Raw genomic sequence first — 8,464 nt, forward strand, 5'->3', positions numbered from 1 at the left:
CGCGTTTGACTCAGTCTCACACCAGCACATTCGTGAGGTGCTGGAGCTGAGGAAGGTTGACGCTGGCATCTGCGACCTGATCAGCAACTCATACAAGCACGCCAGCTCCAGGGTACTCACCCACAGGGGGCGTACTCGGTCAATTACACTAAAGGTCGGAGTGAAACAGGGAGACCCAATGTCCCCTCTGCTTTTCAACCTCTGCCTGGACCCACTGCTCACATTTCTGGACCAGAGATACCCGACGTGTGAGCCAGGAGAACATCTAAAAGGCACAAGTGTCTTACAGATGTTCCACTTGGCTTTCGATTCTGCTCAGAAAACTCAGAAGCTTTTTGGAAACATGGCCGACATCCTTGAGAAGATAAAAAATCTGTGCATTTGGGTCCGGCCAGAGCTCACTGTAAAGATCTACGTGGGACTTTGGCTGGTTTTGATCTTCTCATGTGTGTTGCCATACCAGCTGCTGGGCTTTATCATAGGTGTTTCTGTAGGGATCAAGTTTTTCATCATTGACTTGATCTTTGAAAGGTTCCCGAAGCTGCGGCAGCGGTTTAACACCCCCTACAACTTCTGGGCTAATTTACCCACCGACCTGCAGCTGAGGGAGCTCAGAAACACCTGGTGGAGCAGATGGATTGCTACGATGGAGCTCGGCCCGAAGGAGCATTTCTAATGCTTTTCTCTGTGCCAGAGAGAGGCGCTTTTTCCCTCAACGCTCTCGTTTCATTGGGACCTTGCAAAAGTGGCGATGTCGGCTAAGGAGAAGATAGCGGACCAAAGTGTGTCCCAGGTCTGTCAGGACGACGGCAGCAATTGGTTTTGGAAAGGTGTTTCAACATTGAGCCCACACACTTTTCATAGGGACCAGGAGCAACAGCAGAAAAAATGAAGATCCGCGATCGCCTTAGAGCTTTTAAGGAAAAACTCCATTTCCACCCAAAGGCGATTGTGGAGAGGGAGGACCCACTAAGCCCCATAAAGATCACAAAGAACATGAGACGCCTTGAACGAGACTTCAGACCTGTGGCACACTTTTTTAGAAACTTGTCTTACTTTATCCAGCTGGCGCTCTGTGCACATGACTTTCTGTTTTTTCTGTGTCTACATGTGCACAGTGTGGTATAGCTGGACCATTCCCTCCATCCTGCTCCTCGTGATTCTCCACCTTTCCATAAATTATCTAACTTCCAAAGGCTGGAGGATCCCGAGGAGCATCATACCCGACGTGTGTGAGCCAGGGGAACATCTAAAAGGCAACCCAAATATCTTACAGATGTTCCACTTGGCTTTCGATTCTGCTCAGAAAACTCAGAAGCTTTTTGGAAACATGGGCGACATCCTTGAGAAGATAAAAAATCTGTGCATGTGGGTCCGGCCAGAGCTCACTGTAAAGAGCTACGTGGGACTTTGGCTGGTTTTTATCTTCTCATGCGTGTTTCCATACCAGCTGCTGGGCTTCATCATAGGTGTTTCTGTAGCGATCAAGTTTTTCATCATTGACTTGATCTTTGAAAGGTGCTCGAAGCTGCTGCAGCAACGGTTTGACGCCCCCTACAACTTCTGGACTAATTTACCCACTGACCTGCAGCTGAGGGAGCTCAGAAACACCTTCCTGAGCCAGACGAGAAGAAAGTGGCGGCTGATACCACAGCACAAAGAGAGGAGCTTTTCACGAGGCTTTCAACCTTCCGGAGAGTGAGCGGGTATGGAGAAGATAATTGGACTATTACTTTCCTGGGAAGAAGTCGGACATAGTTGTCTCTCAATTCCCTCAGGATGATGAGAGCGACTGGTTTTGGAAAGGTGTTTCAACTGATGGAGTGGCCCTCCTGGGGACTCTCTGGTTCTGCTGGGGGACTTCAACGCTCACGTGGGCAATGACAGTGAGACCTGGAGGGGCGTGGTTGAGAGGAACGCTCACCCCCGCCTCCCGATCTGAACTCGAGTGGTGTTCTGTTGTTGGACTTCTGTGCTCGTCACGGATTGTCCATAACAAACACCATGTTCAGGCTTAAGGGTGTCCATATGTGCACTTGGCACCAGGACGCCCTAGGCCCCAGTTTGATGATCGACTTTGTTGTCGTTTCATTGGACCTGCGGCCGTATGTCTTGGACACTCGGGTGAAGAGAGGTGCAGAGCTGTCCACTGACCACTACCTGGTGATAAGTCGGCTCCGGTGGTGGGGGAGGAAGCCGGTCAGACCTGGCAGGCCCAAACGTGTTGTGAGGGTCTGCTGGGAATGTCTGGCAGAATCCCCTGTGAGACGGAGCTTTAACTCCCATCTCCGGCAGAACTTTGAACAAGTTCCGGGGGAGATGGGGAACATTGAGTCTGAGTGGGCCATGTTCCATGCCTCCATTGTCAAGGCGGCTTATCGGAGCTATGGCCACAAGGTTGTCAGTGCCTGTCGCGGTGGCAACCCTCTAACCCATTGGTGGACACCTTCGGTGAGGGATGCTGTCAGGCTGAAGAAGAAGTCCTATCAAGCCTTTGTGGCCTGTGGGACTCCGGAAGCAGCTGATGGGTACCAGTGGGTGAAGTGGCATGCGGCTCAGGTGGTTACTGAGGCAAAAACCTGGGTGTGAGAGGACTTTGGAGAGGCCATGGAGAAAGACTTCCGCACAGCTTCGAGGCGATTCTGGTGCACCATCCGGCATCTAAGGAGGGGCAAGCAGTACAGCACCATCACTGTTTATAGTGGGGATGGTGTGCTGCTGACCTCAACTTGGGACGTTGTGGGCCGATGTGCAGAATACGTCAAAGACCTCCTCAATCCCACCAACATGTAAAAATAAAATAAAAAAAAATAACCCATTCTTTTCTATGTGTCTGTCAAATGTTCTTTCAATGCTTGTTTGGTCTTTTCAATGTGTCTGTCAAATGTTCATTCAATGTCTCACGGCTAGTGACCAGTCGGGTCACCATCTACCAGTTCACTCGGTCCTCTGGGCTGGGGCTCGCCATCCAAGTTCTGGAGAGGATGATCTTGACCTGGAACAAGGCCAAAGTAAAGCATCTTAAAATACAGGATGCTAATATCAATAAAGCTTAAGCTACAATTCAAAGAGATATTTCATCATTTCTCAAGTTTTTTCCATGTTGTACAACAATATTCAAGTTATTAGAGTTCAATATTACCAAAACATCAGTAAAACTAAAGAAATTAGCTTATATGTGGTAACACACACACACACACAGATATATATATATATACACACACACACACATATATATATATATATATGGGCCAATGAAGTACATCTATAACACTATATTTAACATCAGAATGTGGATTAGAAGCTCACATTAGCTCTGACCTACTCAGAACAGAAAGTTCCCAAGCAATGCTAACAGAAAAGCACATTACAGCACCATGAACCATGAATTAGCACCGTTGAAATATTAGAACATGTGCTAATAGAAAAATAAGTGCAACTACATAGATAAAATACAACATACACAATAATAATAATAAAAAATCTTACAATACAATTTTATTTTTATTACATTTGATCAGTTACTCGGTATTTTATCCAATTTTCAGCGAATTTACTGAGCCAACTGCCAAGCGCGTGCTTGGCAGTTGGCTCACCGATGCTACACGACGCTACAAGGGGATTTTTCCGGGCTTCAGCCGCTCACAAGGGAAGCTTTCTGAGATTTAATAAAAACGGATTTACTATTTTGAATGATATATTTTGCGAATCTATTTTAACGTTGTTTTTTCTTACCGATTTCCAAGAGTCTGTCAAATTTGACAAGATCTCCAGGCTATTAGCGGAAACAACCGTTAGCGCTGAGTTCTCAAGCGTGTCTGACGCAGTCTGAGCAAAATCTCAGCACATCAGTTAAAGAGGCGGGACAATCAACCTTATTGGCTGATGTGAAATCACACTGTGCCAGCTATTGGTTGTTTAATCTGTCACTAAAAGCAATCACTAAAAGCATATGTCAAAGTTTTTAAAGATTTTTAGAACTTTTTATCTATATTTATGAACATATTTATTAACTTATTTTTTTAACTTTATTACTTTTAACTCTTACTGTATAATAAGACATGAAATCTATTTATACTTTTTAATCTTGTAGAAGAAGACATTAAATCAACATCTATTAATTATTTACTTTTGTTTTTAACACTGGGTTACAGTTGGGTTTCCCCCCTGGAGGAGTTGGAACAAGTGGCTGGGGAGAGGGAAGTCTGGGCCACCCTTTTTAAACTGCTACCCCCACGACCCAACCCTGGATAAAGTGGAAGAAAATGGATGGATGGAGTAAAAATATTGTAGCTATAGTAAAAATAAGTAGTAAATTCAAGTCTAGGATTCCTGTATAAACCCTGTTTTATGGCACATTTCAGCAACAAGGTAGTTCTTGGTGCAGGCCCAGGTAGAGCAGCCTGCGCCGCTCCACATTCCTCCTCTTCCTCACTCACACATGGATCAGATTTTCTCATTTAATCTGGTGATAAAATCATTTAAACCTATAATTTAAACTGTTCAGCTACCTGACGGGCCGCCGCGTCAGCGAGGCGTGCCAACTCGCCCAGAGGGAAGGTGAGAGGAGCGGACAGAACCTCGGGTTCTGATGGAGACCGGCAGAACCTGATAGTGAATTTAAACTGGAGCTATAAACAGTGTTTGGCAAATGAGTGTGTGTAACCATGGTGATGTGTGTGTTTAGGCGACCACCGCCTGGCCCTGCTGCTGTCACAGGCCTCCGGCTTGCGGTTCTGCCGCCAGCTGTTGGACGTGCAGCTGGCCGACTGGAGCCGGACACTACACTACACTACAAGGTGTATTTGACTGGTTCAGGTATCAAGATAACGGTAATATTCCTGAGAATACTCTAGAAGTCTAAAAATCAACACTTGTATTACTGAGAAAGAACAAATACATATGGCACACAGTGAAAAAATACTAAATAAAAATAATAAATTCTAATAGAATACATTACGTAATGTGGATTTTCTTTAAAAGCATGCAGTGGAAACATAGAACCTCTAGCAATTCACAATGCAGGTTCTGACCAATTACTGGACCAAATTTCATTCCAAAAACCTGAACCATAGACATTTTAGAAAGGTATTGGTTGATAAAATTCCAGGCAAACATTCCAAATGTGCCATTTTTAGACATTTTGGCACCAATTATACAAATTTCTCTCTTTTTTTACATTTATTTTTTCCCCAACCTATATCTTGCTATAAATATTATTTGCAATTAATAACAGTGATTTTTTTTTTGTAAACAATATAATAGTGAATTAGTACTAAAAAGCACAGTCCTGGGCGCTCTGGTTATAGAAGCATCGAGTCAGAAAACCAAATATACAAGGGAGATTTTCTGCAGCCCATTGGTTGATTTGGGTGATTGACACATCTAACAGCCAATAGAAACAGGTTGATTACAAAATCCCATAGCAACATCATTCACCAATCCTTAACGAGCTGAAACCATTTGCGTAAACGACCGGAAAGCTCCAGCTAACAAAGAAAGTCGTTTGAGTATAGAGGCGGTATCCATGGAGACAGAAAATTTGAAAATGGTGAGAAATCACATCAGTGTGACACAAGAACAACAGATTACAGTACCTGAGTGGAAATATTTACTCCAACATGGATGATGACCACGAAACGGCAAAGGTAGAACTGAATTTATGTTTTATGGGTAAAGAGTGATACAAAGGGCAACCAGTTTGATAAACTCTTCTGAAATAACAAATTTGCTCGGTTTGCATGTAGTATGCTAGAAATGTCCTTAATCCAATAATCTGTCATATTTTACATTAGAACGGGATTTACCAGAAAGACTGAACTGATTCAGACTTACAGAAGGTTATAACAATGTAAATGTAAAACAAGCGTCATGAAATAAGTGCCATGTTGCAAAAAGCAATGAATCAATTAATTGTATGATCAGTTAAAACAAACTTAATAATTTCCATTTGCCTGATTTATTGTTTTTCTATTTCTGCCTAAATATGGATGATGAAAGTTTTCAGTCTGGAGTTTTGGTCTCAACCAGATCTTTTTTTGAAGGATAATTTAGTTTATAGAGACTTAATAATCCTTTTTATTTGTTGTTTCTGTTGTTTTATTTATTTTGGTTATTTAAAAGGTCTTCCAGTTCCAGCGTTGAATCTTCATTAGAATTTAAAGTTTATTGACAAATGAGAATCTGTTCTTGCATTGTTATACCATTGCCATTGTACAACAATATTACCGTTTATCACAATAACTTCTGGGACAATTTATTGTCTTGTAACATTTGTTGTTGTGACCAGGGGCACAACTACATACTTTCTGAGGTGTATGCGAACATGTCATCGCATGTCATAATTTAATATATATTTGAGCCAAAGAGCCACTTCTGTTAGACTGTGTCTAGAACCGCCTGTGGGCTGCAGGTCTGAGGCTTTTTGTTAGCATGTTTTCTATCATTCTTATAGCTTGATAGGAAGCCTGATCCAAACTGGCAACCCACATTAATAAAATGGTGAAATAATATTAACCACAAAACACTGTATTTATAAAAGATATCAAAAAATGTTCCTACACAATCCTAACAAACGTTTTTAATGTTGAAAAAAATAAACGGTTTCTCTTCACAATATTTATTTATTTACTATTAATCTATTTGTATGATTTGTTCTTTAAATCGCCATTTATATTATTTTTAGGTCTCAGGAAATGACTGAGGGATGAAGAGACTGATGTCTGGTTCTTTAGGTTCTGACGGGTCTGCGGTTCCTCTCCTGACCCATTCTGTCTGATATCAAACAACCCACTGTGCGCCACTGAATATCGCCGACACATTTTTTAATGCCCCTATTAAACTTCACTCTGGTTGTTTAGCCTGGAATGTGTGTCTTCCTACTACCGTCTGTGTTTTTGTCAGAGGTTTTGCTTCTAAGGACGGTGTTTTATCGGGTGGACATTTTAAAAAGACGCGGGTTGGTAGCAGCTCACCGCGCCTGCGTAGCAACCGTCTCTAGGTAACCATGACAACAGCGTCAGTTCGTGGGGAGGCGAGGAGGAGGTTCGAATTTAGGTCCCGAAACGACAATTTAGCTGACCTTAATATTTCCTCTGTTTTGTTTTGGTCGTTATTATTACACTTATTGTCGAGATGTGTGTGATAGGTGTGTCTATCAGACATTTATAGCAATACGGAATAAATCGCGTCCCGTATTGGACAACAACAACCGCCTGTCATTTTAGCCTAGCTTAAGCTAACCTGAATATTTACAACTCTCTTGTTGATACAAGGACATTACTTACCTTCTGTCTTTCAACTACTTTGAAAAGCTTTTCTTCGTCTCTCCAACATCTTTATTCCTCCCCCTCTTCCGTTTTCTGTTTTGTGCCCTGGTGTTTTATCTACCGCCCCATCTTTAGCTCCCTGTAGTCGAGAGCATTACTACAATTCAAATTTAAAAGAAAAAAAAAAACGCGCCTCAGCTCGTTCTCGAAGGGCCGCTGCTCGAGCTACATGGGAGGGGAGAGCGGCTGGCAGGAGGGGAGGGCCGCCTGATCAGTGCTGTTCCTCTGTTATTGATCATTTCATACACAAACTGCTGTTAAGTACATAAAATGCTGACTAGAAAAAAAAATTCCCCACATCGTTTTTGCGCCCCGTCTAGTGCAGCGCCCCCTATGCGTTGCACACACTGCATACCCGCTTTTTGAGCCACTGGTTGTGACAGACCTATGCAATAGTAAACATTGAGACTTTTCTTTAACAACCAAGGTTTTTCTTCAGTGTTAACAGGGTCTTGCAGTGGACTGTTGGGATATTTTTGTTTTTTTCCGTTGTGGTTGTGTCCGTACTCCAGATTTCACCGTAGGTCTTTTATTTTGTTGTGAAATAATAACGTCCAGTCTTTTTCTAACGAATGCCAGACTGACCTCCGTTGTCAGGCATGTATAAAACCAGCCCGTCCCTGGTGTTGGTGGACAGTGTCCTCTTGCGTTTGTCTGCTTTAGGTGTTTTAATCATTGATGTTCCAATCAGAAATGTCCTCCAGTGTGTTTTTAAAAAATCAGTAAATCTATCTACTCTATGGACCCTTGAAACCTCTTCATCAGCTGAGATACTTTCTGTAGACACAAGGCTTTCACTCCACATCCTGTTCAGTCTGCTGAATTCATCACAAGTGGCAGCAAAACAACTGAAGGATCATCAGGGAAATATTGACTGCCACAATGAATACTTTTACATTTTCATAAACTTACAAATGTGTCTACAATCATTTTTAGTTTCATCATTGTGAGGTATTTGTGTAGATTTAAAAAAAACAACAAAAGTAACGAAGAGCAACCAAAACTGATTGTGTAAAACTGTGGGACTGTGGAAACTTTCTGGTGTAGATATGAAGCCGAACAAACGCAGACTGAACCAACAAGGAAACCTTGATGTCAGGCGACTGATGAGAAACACAGAAACAGAACATTTCCTC

General features: G+C 42.5%; 1 pseudogene; it reads left to right on the forward strand.

Moving 5' to 3' along the window:
• The first annotated feature begins 751 nt into the window (after nucleotides 1-751).
• Nucleotides 752-2,589, forward strand: LOC111610096 (annotated as a pseudogene).
• The last annotated feature ends 5,875 nt before the right edge of the window (nucleotides 2,590-8,464 follow it).

Source organism: Xiphophorus maculatus, chromosome 11, assembly GCF_002775205.1.
Source record: "Xiphophorus maculatus strain JP 163 A chromosome 11, X_maculatus-5.0-male, whole genome shotgun sequence".
Lineage (NCBI taxonomy): Eukaryota > Metazoa > Chordata > Actinopteri > Cyprinodontiformes > Poeciliidae > Xiphophorus > Xiphophorus maculatus.